Consider the following 15422-nt stretch of genomic DNA (forward strand, 5'->3'; position numbering starts at 1 on the left):
ATGTAAAATATGCTTATGATAAAATTAAATTATATGAAAATACACTGTATAAAGTCGGGCTTATTATTTGTCATGACACAAGATAACCTAATATCATAGTCTGAACTGTGTAACTTCCCTTTTTAAAGGATCAGATCCTTGAATCCAGTGGAGATGCGCTCAGTGCACAAAGGAAATGGGGGAGAAAGGTGTGTAAAACTACTTTTCTGATCCTCCAGTCCTGGAGTAGGCTGGGAGTTGAAACAAACAAAGGACAAACCTAAAGGCTACCCTAAATTACAACAGTCAGAGAAGTCTCCTTGCAGGATCAGTTTGCCAGGCAAGGATCACCAAAGCAAGTTGCATTTCTGCTCCACCCATCTCCTGTCCCATTTCCAAACCATACATCTGAGGGGATGGGAGAGAAAGAAAAGGAGCAAGTGACATAAAACCAGCCACATCTGAGAAATCTCCTATTTCCATCTTTGGACAGTTTTCTTCAATTGCCTCAAAACTTGATTCCTCCATCAACCAAAATTTCATTGTATTCTACTCTTTGATCTTGATTATGACCCTTTAAAATTATTACAAATACAACATAATAAATCTCCTGTATCAATCAGATTATGGTAGATACCATAATCAAAGAACCATCAACACTGAGCTGATCATAACCCACAACAAAATTGTTACTCAGTAAATATCTTTGCAGATTGTAGTGGTTGCTTTTTTCTTTTTGTCCTTCTCTGGTTTGATTCCAAACTAAAATAAAATTCACTAAGATGCACACATTCTGTAGATTAATGTTTTTATAAATAAAGTTATATATGATGCATGCAACCCAACCATTGTTTGCAAACATAAAAATTATTTTTGTAATTTCTTATCTTACATACAATAATATATTTTAAACTTTTCTTGTTTTCTCCACAGTAAATGCTGCCTCTTATTGGCAATGCTATTTAGCATAACAATGACAAAACACAAAAGAAGGCCTTAAGATATATGCCAATTTTGCTTTATAACATATATTTATTTTACATAGTAATATCATCCAGAAGGTATAATGTTTTAGTGCTGACAATATTGTCTAAAACTAAAAACCAGGAAGTTCAGTCCCTATATTAATGTGATCACACAAAAAATCAGCTTTTGTTAATAGAGTTCATATTCCTTTGGTATATCTCATTTACAAACGTCATATTACAAAGTAACTATGGAACTCCACATTTCACAATCCATTAGCTAATGCAGGTGGGGAACATTCCAGCTAAAAGTTTTAATTCAGAAAACATTCGTAGCAGTATTTTGCACACAAAAACATTGTGTTCCAAAAAATTGACTGAGCAAATAAAAAAAAACCCTTTTACCATATATTAATGGTTTGGGACATCACATCAATACACTGTCACTTGGCAAGTCACCTTTTCAATTTAACACTCTGCTTGCACAATACAGTTAATGAATATGACATCTGACGGAAAAGAGACATCAATCTAACTCTCCACAACCCTAAATATGTGGGGTTTGAAAACAAGTGAAGCTGTCAGTGAACAAGCATTACACTCATACAACAGTTATTCTTTCTAGAAATTGAACATTTTATTTTCAATGGTTACAGCTTGAAACATATAATCACATCACATCAACCAGGGAACCCTTCTTGAGCATGGAGCCAGACTGTAGAAGGCTGTGTGATGGTTTTTATTTTGTTTACTCAATTACACCGTTTATAAAAAGTATTATTTAATATTTTTATTTTATAACTTTTGGAATGTAACATTTCAAAAAATGATAAAACTGTGCATGATGGGGTGTACCAGGTCCTTTGAGCCCCCATGGTCCTACCACACCTTGGCCCAGGAAAGGAGCAGTGAAAGTGGATCCTCCAGACCTGCCTAGAAAGGCTGCAGGGAAGCAACCAATCAGAGCACAGCAGGCTCAGTTAAAAGGAGTAGCAGATTCCTTTGAAGCAGAGATGGTTCTTAGCCATGGAGTTCAGCTGAAAATCCAAATGTGCCAAAGTTGGGGAGTGTTTGGATTTGATGGCCCAATTTTGGGCCCTTATATAGCAATAGAACAGAGCTATGAATTTTATATCCAGATCTGAACTCCCCCTAAATTCAGAATAAATGTTTTGGCATTAACAGTCACCCCTATACTTTTAAGATTTGGATGAAAGGAAATATCATATTTGTATTTCAATTGCTAGTAGTGCTGCTGCTTCCTCCTCACGCCCTCCTCCCCACCAAAACAACAGATGATAATATTTGCATCACTACATTGCCATTCTTAGAGGTCTGTGCTTCCAGCAGAACACATACCGAAACCCTAATTTACTTCATCCTTGCTTGAAAATGTATAACTAAGTATAACTGAGTATAACGAATGCGATGATGTCTGAGTCTGCAGACAGCCAGAAACAACAGCTCTCAGAAGTGAGAACTGTACCATGCATCTCAATGGGATATTAAGTCCAAGACATATTGCTCTGGGGGAGCTTCATACTGCTGCCCCTGTCTACAGAGGAGGGGAGAGGTCTCCGCATCATTGCCACTGCAGGGGCCAGAGCCACAGATTGGGGACAGAGCTATAGAGGGCCCATGTCACAACTTTTTATAGCCCTGGATTACCTTAATCCAGACCTGCCAATACCTCAGGTGCCTGATATCACATCACCCTCAGCTCTTCAATGAGCAGGAAGTAACAAATTCCTAAAAGCCAACACAATTACAAAACATTCCATACAATTATGTTATTCCAAAATATCTTCCCAAACTCTCAGAAGAGAACTCTGAACATTTTTTTCAATCTCAATGAGCACTTAAAATATATTTTAACTGGACCTTGAAGACAGAGTTCAAAGTTCTTGCAAACCATTAAAAAGGTGGAAGAAAACGTTAAAAATATAAGCTAAGCTGTAGTGTATATGCGAAGCGATATTATATACTTTTTCAGATCACAGCATATTGTACTGTAAAACCAGCATTTTTTCTTTAGAGTTTAGAGGTTAAATATGTTCTACAGGGACTCTGACTCTGCTATGGTATTTAACAAAACCGTAACTGTAGAAAGAAGATGTTTGTAAATTTCCTAATCACTAATATAACTGTATTTCAAGGTGGCAGAAGGGGCTTAAATTAATTGGGACACTTCAGTATTATCAGAAAACAGAGAGGAAAAGATAATATTCCTGTACCTGAAGGAAAATGTTATTTACACAAACTAAGAATGTAGCTGCCTGCTGCTCCATATTATAGAAGCAGGCATTATGATAGGGACATGAAACCAGAGACTAAGAATATGATACAGCTAACAGACAAAGAAGGTATAAAAGGATCCAATGTCTGGAAGTTGAAACTAAGCAAATTCAGACTGGAAATAAAGTGAACATTTTTAACGGTGAGCGTAATCAATCATTAGAGCAACTTGCCACAGATTTGTTTTAAGGTTATGCTGTAGTTCAAAGAGGAATTAATTCAAGGACTTCCTCAGACCTCTGTTATACAGCTGGTCAGCCTAGATAATAACTGTGGTCCCCTCTGGCTTTATAATCTATGAATGGAGAAGAATGCTGTGGATTAGGGAACCAGAAACAATGGTTATTCACCCTATAGTAAGTGTGGTTCTTCAAGATGTGTTGCCCACATCTCTGGTGGAATGGGTCCTCACCTGCCCAAGTGAATCCAAATGGTCTACTGTATAACATGTTTAACAGTCCAAGATCTATTTCAACATCTTTAGGGTGAATATTGGTTGACCTTTCATCCTGTCAACAAATACAGAAACAGTCAAGGAGAACTCTTGAATGGCTTTGTTCTGTCCAGAAAGTAGGAAAGATCTGACAACGCTGAAGGTGGGAAGTTTTGCTTCCCCACCAAGTAATATCAGATTTGAGGAAGGAAACTGATAGATGGATCATCTGGTTGAGAAGAAAATCAGAGACCACTTTAGGTAAGAAATTAGGGTGAGGACTAAGCCTATGTCTATACTTGGAGCTGGGGTGTGTGAGATTCTCATTCAAGTAGATATATTTGTGCTAGCTCTCATAGAGCTAGTGCCTAAAAATAAGAGTGTATCTGTGGTAACACAGGTAATGGTGAGCAGCAGCATGAGCTATCCACCCCAAATAAATATCCATGGGGTCCAGGCAAGTTTGTTCTCAGGGCGACTAGCCTGTGCCACTGCTTACCACTGCCCATTCTACCAAAGTCACACTTTATTTTTAGCAGTCTAGCTCAGTGAGAGCTAGCATGGGTATCTCTAACTGAACAGTAAACATAGCCTTAGAGTCACTTTGTCTTTGTGGAACACTGTATCGGATTATCCCACCATAAAGGCTTGGATGTCGCCTCTCCATCTGGCTGAGGTTATAGCCAACAAGAAGGCAGTCTTAATGGACATACGTTGCCAAAGGTTTAAAGGGAAGTCCCAACAATCCTATTAAAAAAATGTTGAGGTCCCAAGAAGATGGAGTGTCTAACAGGTGGGAAGTCATGAAAGAATCCTTTGAGAAACTTAGCCACTGTTGGGTCAGGAAAGACAGCATCGCTTTCATCTAGATGTGATGAGCAGAGTTAGCTGCCAGATGTATGACTATGCAGCTGTTGGAGAGAGTTGAATGTTTTAGGGATAGCAGGTAATCCAAGATGGCAGTTATCACACCTCCAAAGGAGACAGATAATTTCTTTTCATCAGCCAAACAGAGAGCCTCTTCCATTAGCTGCATAAGTCATTCTGATGGAGTCTTTTATACTGCAAGCTAAAATGTGAACTACTAAAGTCTGCAAATGATGTGTCTGAGAATGTCAGCAACCTAGCATCCAGGCCATGAGATGGAGCAATGCTGGGTGTGAGTGCAGGACTTGGCTTTCTGTTTTCATAATCACATCCGAGTGCATTTGAAATTCTGCTACAGGCTCATCAAGTCTGAATACCAAAATTGTCTGAGTTGTTATCATTAGGGCTGCATCCTGTCTGATCTTTCACAGGATCCTCATTATCAAAAAGATTGGAGGGTGGGCACACATGAGTCCTGGTGACCATGGGATCAGGAAGGCATCCTACAGGGAGCTGGGGCTGGCTCCCCCTCTGGAGCAGAATCTACAACACTTATTGTTGTGGGCTGATGCAAAGAGGTCTATTTTTGAGTATCCTAAGGTGTTTTGTAGACCTGGGAGGTGTGGAGCCATATGTGCAACTTGGTGACTGATACACGAATCCCCAAAGCAGATTGCTTCCAAGCAGAATGGCCCCTCCTTGATTCCTGATATAATATCCTGCTGTGATGTTGTCTGTCAGCTCCTGTATTATGGTACTCAGGGATACTAGAAGAAAAGCAGTCCCTGCTAGTTAAACAGCTTTCAGCTCCAGTGTGTTTATGTGAAGATTTGCTTCCTAGAGGCTCTGAGTCCTAAGGCGGCATAGATGAAACCTCATCCTACTCGATGCAACTGTCACCAGCAGCTTGTTGGGAAGAGAGAGAGCATGGCACTCCACTGCACAAGTGTATATAGTCCTTCTATCTATCTAACTAGGAGAGGACTTCCTGAGGAATCATGACCAACATGTCTATGTGGTGTCTGCCATGTAGATACATTGATCTCAATCACCCGTACATGGCGCACAGGTGAAGCCTGGTAAACTGCACCACATAGGTGTAGGAGATCTTGTGCCTCATAATCCTGAGACAAGTCCTGATCGAGATCTTTGGGTAGATCTGAAGCTGATCAGTGAGGCATGGAATGGTGAGGAATATGTCCTGTGGGAAGTGGGCTTTTACCCTTGTGGAAGCTAGTATGGCCCCTATCAACTACAATCTGAGTAGGGATGAGAATGTACTTCCTTCTGTTGACTCTGAGGTGTAGAGCAGCAAACGGATCCAAGGTTACTTGCACGGAGTTGTTCACCTGTTGAGGTTGCTGACCACAAATCAGCCAGTCATCAAGGTAGATTTGAATCCCTTGCCTTCTCAGATGTACCTCCATGACTGTTAGGTACTTGATGAAAACCCTCAGAGCCATGGAGCAGCCAAAGGGAAACACTCTGTATTGGTAATGAGGACTTTCCCACTAGGAACCCGAAACATTTCTTGTGGATGGATGAATTGCAGCATGGAAACTGGCATCTTTCAAGTCAAGAGCCATAAACCAGTCTTGAGGATCTCAGGTAGATGCTAAAGTCACCATCCTGAACTTGAAGTGACAGATAAATTTGAGTTGTCAGAGGTCCAGGTGAGGGCAGCAATCCCTTTTTGCATTTTGGACTAGGAAATAATGAGAATAAACCCCAGTGCCCCTGAATTACACAGCTCTGAGTTGCAGAAAGAAGTCCACTTCCTTTCTGAGCAAAATCTCATTAAAAATGTCCTTGAAGAGAGACAGAAAAGGGGAAGAAAGAATGAATGGGTAGGGAAGGATCGCAACCCCTTATCTACTGTTTCCAGGACTAACTGGTCTGAGATTATTTAATTCCATGCCTCTCAGTAAGAAAACGGTTTCCTAATGGGGAAGAAGTTAAACTCAGATATTCTGAGCAACAATCAATTGCACCATCAAATCTGCTGGCAAAAGGTTGATGCACGGTCTATGGTGGAAGAGGAAGTGGCAGAGGGTCTGACACATTGCCCACAGCAGTGTGAAAAGAATGGTCTCTGCCTCAGCTAGTTCTGAGGTTTATACAGTCTCCTCCTAGGGATCATGAGGGAGTTTATAAATCCTTTAATATGTGAAGGGCCTCATCAGTGTTCTTGTTGGAGATTACAGCTCTCGAAGGGGAAGGCCACTGTACCCAAGGCATCAAGGGTACTTTTAACTCGTCTGTGTGACCAACTGACCCTCCAGGATTGGGGATTTGAGCTCTTCTCTGTGCTCCTGAGGGAGTGATACTTAGTCCCAATTCAAGAAGACACATTTAGCCAAGAGCTGTAGTACTTTGAAATGAGCATCTCTAAGCAGGCCAAGGAACACGTCTTACAACCAGGCATGCCCAGTATTTTTTTACCCTTGTCCCTAGAGTTATGTGCTCCAGGCATCAGTGTTTATGAAAATAATTTAATGTAGTAATTTGTGTATTTGAAAATCATTTGCTTATTTTTTAAAGGTTAACTTTGTGGTATGGATTTAGTAATGGGAAAGGCATTGGCTTGTTTAACAATCCTAGTGAATAAGGTTGTCTGTTTTTCTAAAACAGGGCAAGCTTTGTATACACACACTCACCCCACCCTGATCTTGGGACTTCCTCTAGTGACAAGGTGATAGTGAGACCCTGAGTCTGAGGGGCTGTGAGAGCCTGGGGGTCATTGAGTGTTCGGTGCATAAGAGAGTTTTTCATATTTTTCCCATCTGCCTCAGAATCCCCCAACACTCACTCATCCTTTTTTAGCTCTGTACTCTCTTCTGTCCCTTTTCAGAGAAAACAGTTACTCACCTTCTCGTAACTGTTGTTCTTCGAGATGTGTTGTTCATACCCATTCCAATCAGGTGTGCAGCCGGAAGATTTTTCCCCTAGCAGTATCTGTAGGGTCAGCCTGGGTACCCCCTGGAGTCATGCCCTTATGGTGCTCAATATAGTGCCCTGCCGACCCGACCCCTTCTCAGTTCCTTCTTGCCAGCTACTCTGACAGTGGGGCAGGAGGATGGGTATTGGAATGAACATGAATAACACATCTCAAGAACAGCAGTTACCAGAAGGTGAGTAACCATTTTTCTTCTTCGAGTGCTTGTTCATGTCAATTCCAATCAGGTGACTCCCAAGCCTGAACTACGGAGGCAGGGTCGGAGTTGTCCACTGATTGGAGCACCGCTCTACCAAAGACTGCATCATCTCTGGCTTGCTGGGTGATCACATAATGTGTGGTGAAAGTATGTATGGAGGACCATGTCGCTACTCTGCATATTCCCTGGGTGGGAACCTGCACCAGGAACGCTGCTGAAGAAGCTTGCGCCCTGGTCGAGTGCATAGTGAGTGGAAGGGCAGGCACCTCTGCCAGTTTGTAACACTCTCAGATGCAGCACGTGATCTACGATGAAATTTGTTGAGAAGAGACTGAAAGACCTTTCATTCAGTCTGCCACAGCTACAAAAAGTTGCACAGACTTTCGGAATGGCCTTGTTCTCTTGATGTAAAAGGCTAACTCTCTGTGGACAACCAACGAGTGAAGCCTCTGCTCCCTGCCGCTTGAGTGCGGCTTAGGATAGAAATGGGAGACAACCTTTGGGAGGAAAGCCAGGTGGGGCCTGAGCTGAACCTGGTCCTTATAGAACACCAGGTAAGGAGGCTCTGGTGTTAGGGCCTTTTGCTCAGAAACCCTCCTGGCTGCAGTTATCGCTACCAGAAACGTGACCTTGTACGAGAGGTAGAGCAGGAAGCATGTTGCTAGGGTTCGAAGGGTGACCACGCCAGTCTGGAAAGGACCAGGTTGAGGTCCCAGGCCGGGACCAGCTGTCGAATTTGTGGATATAGCCTGTCAAGACTTTTGAGGAAACGGCTGACCATAGGGTTGGCGAAGACTGACAGGCCCTCTGTGCCTGGATGGAAGGCAGAGATGGCGGCCAAGTGAACCCTTATTGATGACATGGACAGTCCTTGCTGCTCGAGATGGAGAAGATAGTCCAATATGAGTGGAATAGAGGAGAATGTCAGGGATGAACGATGCTGTGCCAACCAGATTAAAAATCTCTTTCACTTAGCAAGGTAGGTAGTTCTGGTGGAGGGTTTCCTACTGCCAGGGATAACTTATCTAACCTGGTCCGAACAGGAAAGCTCTACCGGGTTTAGCCACGGAGCTTCCATGCCATGAGGTGCAACGACTCAAGCTTTGGGTTCTGGAGATGGCCGTGATCCTTGCCCACAGAGTGGATTGGGCCAGGAATCGGTGCTGGCAACTCTCCTGCCTTGGATGGAGGGTGGCGCTGTCAGAGCCCAGAGGTCTGATGCTGCCTCGAATGCTTCCGGTATGGAGGGAAGCTGTAGGTCCTTGTAGCGGCGGACTGGTGAGCGGTGCGGGTCCGGACTCAACTGGATTCCTGCTAGGGCAGAAGTTGACAGAGGCCCGATGGGGGCTTGCAGGCCACCTGGTCTTTAGACCTGGTCGAGGAGTGCCCTCTGTCGGCCTTCTTTCTTTTATGGGGCACCGGGGAGTGAGTTTGGTGCTTGACTGATGCCTGGGACCTGTGCGCGGAGCCGTGGCGATGTCGAGGGTCCTTAGAGGAATCCTTCCTCTGCACTGGCTCACACGTTGATAGTGCTGGAGCACTGCGCACTGAGGAGGCGGCGCTTGGGGCCAGGTCCACCGTGCTGGGGTCCGACTGAGGCTGAAGTGCTGCCTCCATAAGCAGAACTCGGTGGCGCTGTTATCTGTCCTTGAGGGTCCATGGGCGAAACTCTCTACAGATTTTACAACGGTCCCTGAAGTGACTCTCCCCAGGACACTTCAACCATGAAGTGTGCGGGTCACTTCTTGGCATAAACCCGCCTCAGTCCGAGCCCAGGGACCAAGGCATAACCTGGAGCCGGGGAAAGCGTGTGTGGGGGGGGGAACCCCCAAAGGAAACTTATGAGAGAAACCTGTCTACACTAACTAAACTACTATATACATATGATCCTGCAAAGCACGCACTTGCTGAGGCAAGAGCAACGGGGAGTTCCAGCTAGCCGTCAGAGATGGTAATAAGGAACTGAGGTGGGGTCAGGCCAGCACGGCACTATATTGAGCGCCATGAAGGCATGACTCCAGGGGGCACCCAGGCCGACCCTATGGATACTGCTAGGAGAAAAATCTTCCGGTTGTCGCGCACGCGGCGCGTGCACACACCTGATTGGAATTGACATGAACAAGCACTTGAAGCAGAACCCGCCCTCTTCTCAGATCCCCCTTTTTAGAACTGCCCTTCAGATCCTTCTCAGACTGTTCTTCAGCTCCACCCTACTCAATCCTGCATTCTCAGATCTCCATTTGTCCCCCCCTCCCACTTGCCACTGACATCATTATTGCTGTCTCCATTCTGGAACTTATGTTCAGGCCTCCAACTGCCGGCAGGAGGATGGCAGTTGCTGCACACGATTTACTTGGATAAGCAAGATCCTGGATGAAATGCAGGTAGATGTGACAGAGCCACCAAATGCATGACATAATATAATAATATATATGTGAGCAAAGGGAACCAAGTTAAGGTTTCATGGGCAACCTTAACTCTAGCATGTCTTAACTTCTACATGCTTGACTCTGCAACCTTATCATTCTTTTAATGTAGTAATTTTGCATGTATATTTCTACATATTTCTGGATAACGAAACACACAATATTAGATGTCATTTTAGCAAATGAAGTTATATTAACCTTTTAAAAAACACTTTATTATTAGGCCTTAAGCACAGCAGCTCCCTCCATTCATTTTTTGTTCTGAAAAGACATTCCAGCAGGCACTGGGATGATGATACAATCTGAGGGCATGTACATTATTTGAACTTCATGGATCTGAAATTCTTGAGAGTCAGTGAAAGAGAAGCTCTTTCATTACAAATTCAGTACATCTATCCCTAAATCCAATTGCTGAGAAATCCATGTCTTTAGATCTCCAATAAAGAGTGTCAACAAAATAAGTGAAGACAGTTTTTTTTAAAACCTTAGAAAAATCAAGAATTTCAATTCTTTCTTACCTATTTTTTCGGGAGATCTTAGGGAATCCAAGGATGTGGATTTTGAGGTTTTTCAGGCCCTAAACGAAGTAGTGTGTTGAATATTTAACAAAGAACTTGTCTTTCAACTGTTTCTAAGATGTTTCAACCAAGATCCTCTTCCAGGATATCTGTGATGTTACAAAACTACTAGTTCACCAGCTGTACATATAAAGGCTTCCAGGAAAAACAGGGTAGACATGAATTTCTAATGTAAAAAACAAGCATAATGTGTGTGTTGAAGGACTATTTCTGTATGTTTTAAAACATTTTAGGTCTTCTACTGTTATCATTTAAGCAGGAAAAAAAAAAGAAACCATTTCCCCCCTTTACAGGTCACTTTTAAATAAGCTATGAAAGTTCAGTGACTCCCACCTCCTCCATAAAAGAAATAGAAAAGCGAACCCTTGCCATATTATATCTATTCCCTTTTCTTTGTGTGAGAAACCACTAACTCTAATTATCTGAGCTCCTGCTTCCTCCTTGCCTGTCATGAAGCCCAAATTTTAACTTGGTAGCTCTCAAAATTCTCAGTGAACATGGTTCAATTTCTTACCATCATATCCATCTGAGGTTTGCATTCCTTAGGAAACAAACATATTTAAACATAATTTTTAACAACTAGGTTACGGTGACAATAATGACCATGACTGATTAGCCTGTGTAGAAAAGGATAAGCCGTGTTCTTCATTGTGTAAATGAGGTTCTATAGTAGTCATGTACAAAAATCCCCAAAAGTCAAAGGGCAAGGGTGTTTTGTGTAAACACTGAAAGAATGGAATTCTTGTGTCCTCTGAAATGTGATAAAAGTACTGCCATAAATGTATTCTTCATTCCTATGTGACAAGTTTTAGAGTGAAGACATATTTGAGTTAATTGACTGACCCCCCCCCCCAAATAAGAACACACACACACACACACACACAATAAAAAAACAACTCATGACTCAACGTTGTCTTCGAACATGAAAAATATTTTATGCTAAACTCTCATACGACAAAAATGGCCAACATAAACTTTACTGGGCTTTCCAAATAAATATAATTTTGGCTTAAAAATAAATATAATCAATTTCAATATAAACTATATATAATTAGGAAAGTTGTAAGCACCAAAAAATAGAGGCTTAGAAAGAAACCACCTTTCCAACCTTAAATAAAGAACAGAAATACTATGATTCAAGTTTGAAAGAGGGTATTGTTTATCACAGCAGTTTTCATACTGTGGTCCTAGGGACCACTGGTGGTCCACAAAACACTTGCTTGTGGCATACTGAGAGATTTGTACCATTGCACTAGCTCTCCTGTTTCCAGATGCTAGACTCCATTAAAAGAGGCTAAAAAAATGTATTATGTTTGTAGTATTATTGTTCCACATATATAACTGTCGTAGATGTTTTACAATTGTGAAAGGAAGTGGTCTTTCAATTCTCATATAGGGTTAATGCAAACACATTTGATTAAAGTGTAGTCCAAACTAGGAGAATGACTAGTAAGCAACAAACTAATAAAATTAAGCTAATGTATATAAAATATAGTTATTTCAATTTATATATTTTTAAAGCAACATCTGCAGAAACTTTACTTTTATATACAATAAATCAATTAAATATGCAAGAGCAATATAGTAGGAAAGAGACACAAAGTGATTAAAACTGAGACCAAGATTTGTGACATTGGTGGGGACATTAAATAACCCTCCCTCCCCCGAATAACTTAAACTGAATACAGTGTAGAGACTCATCTTACTCCATGTAAATCCTAACGTAGGGATTAAAAAAAGTTATTGATGTAGAGAGAAAAAATGCAGGTCTGTCCTTATCCAAAGAAATTATAGAGGAAACTAAAGACCCATATCAAGAAAAGGAGTACTTGTGGCACCTTAGAGACTAACAAATTTATTTGAGCATAAGCTTTCGTGAGCTACAGCTCACTTCATCGGATGCATACAGTGGAAAATGCAGTATCCTCCTTATAATAGTCAACATATGCCATCCACACTTCAAGGTTAGTATCCAGCATTTCCTACAACATCTTTCAAATTATGAATCTCAGTTTTTAATCCTCTTATTTCTTTTGCATGTCAAGGTGGAAATGTCTTGAAGAACAATGTTCAAGATCAAGTCGGAGCTCTCTCATTAGAAATAAGAAAAAAGTATGAAATTAAAAATCCTATTGCACCACAGATGAAGTTTAGAAATGCCTTTATTAATTCTAAAACAGCATATGTATTATAGATACCTCAGTAAGTCAAGTTTCAAAGGAGTACAAAGCAAAATACAGAAATCCTATTCTCTAACTAGGTAACTGTCTACTACCATTATCACCATAATATCTGAGCACCTCCCAAATATTTAAAAATATCAATATTTTTGCATTTATTTTACTACTTACCAAGATTAGCCCTTACTGTCTCAACAGTCAGAGACATGAGAAATAATGATTTATTAGATCTGAATTAACAGTTTACACCCACTAATTGGTGTTCCATTTGTTCTGCCTATCCCGTAGAGGAAAAGACGGAGCACTGATCAGAGGTGTGCTCATGATCTGCCTAATACTAGTATATTAAGTAGATCGTGAAATAAAGTACCTAGGAATATGTATAGAAGGTTATGCAAAATGAATCACCACCTATTCTTTCTTCCTTGCCACATCTGAGCCAGGTGACATGAGGATGAATGAATTTTTAGGACTGTTCTATACTGGAGAGGAGACAGTGACGCTTTCTATACTTCTCTTTGCAGATGAAAGAGAAGTTCTCTCTTCACAGCAGCCACACATGGGGTTGGGTGGGAAGGAGGGGAGAGGGTGTAGTGTGGGGTTTTCCCTTGCAAATGTGCTAGACTTCTGTTACGAGCACTGCTTCTAGATCCATTGACAGTAGGCTTCCAACTTCAGTATCAGCCTTGTTGAGTAGGTTTCTGGGATTTACTTTTAAGCTGTCCCTCATTTTTCAGCAAAGTGACATGCAAGGTAAGTAAAACCTTGGATTGTTTAAAAGAATGTAAAATGAATCATTTTGGGTTCTCTAACTTTTCTTGTATCTGAACAGCGAAAGGGAAGAAAGTTTCATACAAGATCATAAGAGAGAGGGGCTAACACAGTACCTGGTGACATACAAAACCTGCCTGAGGACAACAGATAGATGTGTGTGGAGGGGAGATGTCACCAAAAAGGATAATCAATACAATACTGGGCAGAAAAAGATAAGCAGTGGCTTCCTAATAAAGTAAAATATGTTTTCATTCATGAAGGCTGATTCCACATTTGATGGCCCTTGATGACAATTGTTCTTCAAGGGGACCATAAAAGGGCTAAAGTAAGGGGGAGGGGAAGGATCTTACAAGGTAGAGGAAGAGGAAGAACATTAAAAACAGTAAAAGAGCTAAAATGTAACTTCAGCCTAAAAACAAATAATCAAGCAATTTCATAAACGGAACTAATGTTTTGCCAAAAACTGAAATGAAGTAGCTTAATAAAGCAAGAGAACCTCAACTTATTGGTAGTAATTTTAAGGGGTAAATTTTAAAAGAAGTGCACAGGAAGATACATGTATAAATCGCATTAACAATGTGTTCCTCTGCTCTCAGTGATATTAACTTTTAAGTGATGCTATAACTATTATAACAATCTAGCATTTATGACAGTATTCATCGGCACACTCTCCTAAACCCAGCTAGTATATAAACTGCATTATTCTTTCACTTGCATTTAGTAATGATATATTCAGTTTCATAGATCCTAGTCTCTTCTTATGTTGCACTGTGGTGTATAATTTTTTTTAATAACTGTAGGTTTAAAAAAATAGTGTTGCTGGATATAATCACTAATTTCATAAAACTGCAAAAAGGCAACTTAATATTTCTTCACAGCAGCTGTAATGCACAATATTACATAGAACTAAATTATCACAAACGGCGCAGGCAGTTTTCTATACACGGTACTTAAGATAATTATAAAAATCATCCTCATTACTGCATACTAGCATTTTTTTTAACAGTTTAATTTGGATAGGTTACAAGATACATTCAAATTACACAGATATAATTACTGCAAACCCAAGAAGCAATAAAATGTTCCCAACTAAATCCCTTTGACCCTGTTAATGTCTGTTCCTTGTTTATCTAAGGCAAACATTGTTTGTAGTGTGCATTTGTTATGGAATATGAAAAAAAGAAAGGAAATCCCTTAACAGTTGTTATTGATTCCAGCATTTACAGACTGAGAGTTAAGTGCTGTTTACAAAACAGAACAGATGCAGATGCTGACAAAAAGGTAAACAATTGTTGCATGGCTTACTGCCAGAGTCTGAGATGATATATTAAACTCCAAGTGAAGCACATTTCCCCTATGGATTACACTTATTGCCACTTCATTTCCTGTGTGCTCTGTCTCTTTGCTGCTCTGCCTGGCACTAAGCTATTTCTAGTTCTTCAGTGACCCCTGAGGCCTAGTGCTACCTCGCACAGCCATTAGTGAAGGGAATTGCATGTGTCTGACATGGCCTGAAACCAATTATTTGATATTTTCTTCAGAATGATGCTCAACTCTGTTGGGAATGAGCAATCATGAAATAATTTACCTCCTGATTTAATTTTTTCCTGCACAAATTAGTTGTAGTCTGACCTGGCTATACACAGCTGCCTGTGACATATCTCTGTCTTATCAAGATTATATTTGAAATGATAAAGGGTGGAGGGTGCTGAATAGAATAGGTTGGGGAATCCTGCTTTAAAAAGCCATTGACAAGTTTATCAGATATAC

The 15422-nt window shown here is 40.9% G+C and overlaps 1 protein-coding gene across 2 annotated transcripts in view; it reads right to left on the reverse strand.

Annotated features, from left to right (window-relative positions):
* Window positions 1-15422, reverse strand: part of KIAA0825 (KIAA0825 ortholog) — a 419106-nt gene that overhangs the window by 263606 nt on the left and 140078 nt on the right. The gene's annotated exons all lie outside the window — the stretch shown is intronic.

The sequence above is a fragment of the Natator depressus genome, chromosome 5, assembly GCF_965152275.1.
Source record: "Natator depressus isolate rNatDep1 chromosome 5, rNatDep2.hap1, whole genome shotgun sequence".
NCBI classification, from domain to species: Eukaryota; Metazoa; Chordata; order Testudines; family Cheloniidae; genus Natator; species Natator depressus.